We start from the raw sequence: 1,113 nt of genomic DNA, 5'->3' as shown, positions 1-1,113 counted from the left end.
GTCCAACGTTAGCGTTTTTGCTCTGCTAAACATCTACATACGCGGTCTTTGCATAAGCCTTATTAGCATGTTGTGAAAAGCCAACCGTCTGACAGGTTTTCAAACTCACTGAGTACTCGTGTGCGGTTCAGACTCCGACTGTGGCGTAATGCTACAGTGGGACGCCTTTGAACTTCAAATGGCCTTTCGTCATATGCCTATTGGGTTTGAAGCTCAAACCAACTGTGGTGGGCGCCATTCAGAGCTTCAAACATAGTATTCGCTATACGTCAAAGTTCTGTGCTGGTATGAGTGACTTCCCAACCTGGATTTAATGGAAACAAGATGTTTGGGAAGTTCCATGTGACTGTAGAGGCATAGGTTTTGCTCAGTGCTAACTGCCAACGTGAATTTGACATTGTGACATTGATGCTATGCTAATTCATTATTATGCTACTGTAGGCTAGCTAGTTCCTAGACTGAAAATATGTTTTGATGAATGGCAGTCAACACARATAGTAGTGAGATGAGAGGCAGTACGGTAGGGCTCTCCTTTCTTTTTTAAAGTCCTACATTCAACGTGTGAAACATGCTCCCTCTATAAAAAATTGRCAATACCATACGAAACACATTCACTTTTATGTGCCAGCTCAATGGAAGTTGCCCATAGTTTTAGCAAAGAAACTTTATAGATCAAGCTACCGCAACTGTTCAAAAGAAAATAATCCCACCCATCCACCTCCATGGAATTCGGCCATAGTTTAGCAAAGAGACAATTCAGGAGCCATTTTCTTCAAAAGGTCACCTGACTTGACAAGAGGAGGAAAAACAGTCCTCRAAATCCCTATGTGACAGGGTCCTGGTGAGCGACTGCCATTATCAGCTGCATGTGTGAGCTGCCACGGCRGTATATCACTGCCTACCTAGTTGGGGCTGATAGAAATTGGTCAGGTCTGTGTGCGTGGAAAGAGTGTGTTTGCTTACGCAAACGTGTGTGTTTGTGTGAAAGTGTATGCTTACAAGCATGGGCGCGTGTCTATATAGGGATCCATGAACATGCCTGCTTGCACTTGTATGTGTATGTACTTGCGTGTGCTGTGAAAAGGCAAATGAGAAAAACTAGTTTAGCCCTGG

This window comes from Salvelinus sp. IW2-2015, unplaced genomic scaffold (genome assembly GCF_002910315.2).
Source record: "Salvelinus sp. IW2-2015 unplaced genomic scaffold, ASM291031v2 Un_scaffold1646, whole genome shotgun sequence".
NCBI lineage: Eukaryota > Metazoa > Chordata > Actinopteri > Salmoniformes > Salmonidae > Salvelinus > Salvelinus sp. IW2-2015.
Note: the sequence above shows the minus strand (reverse complement) of the source record.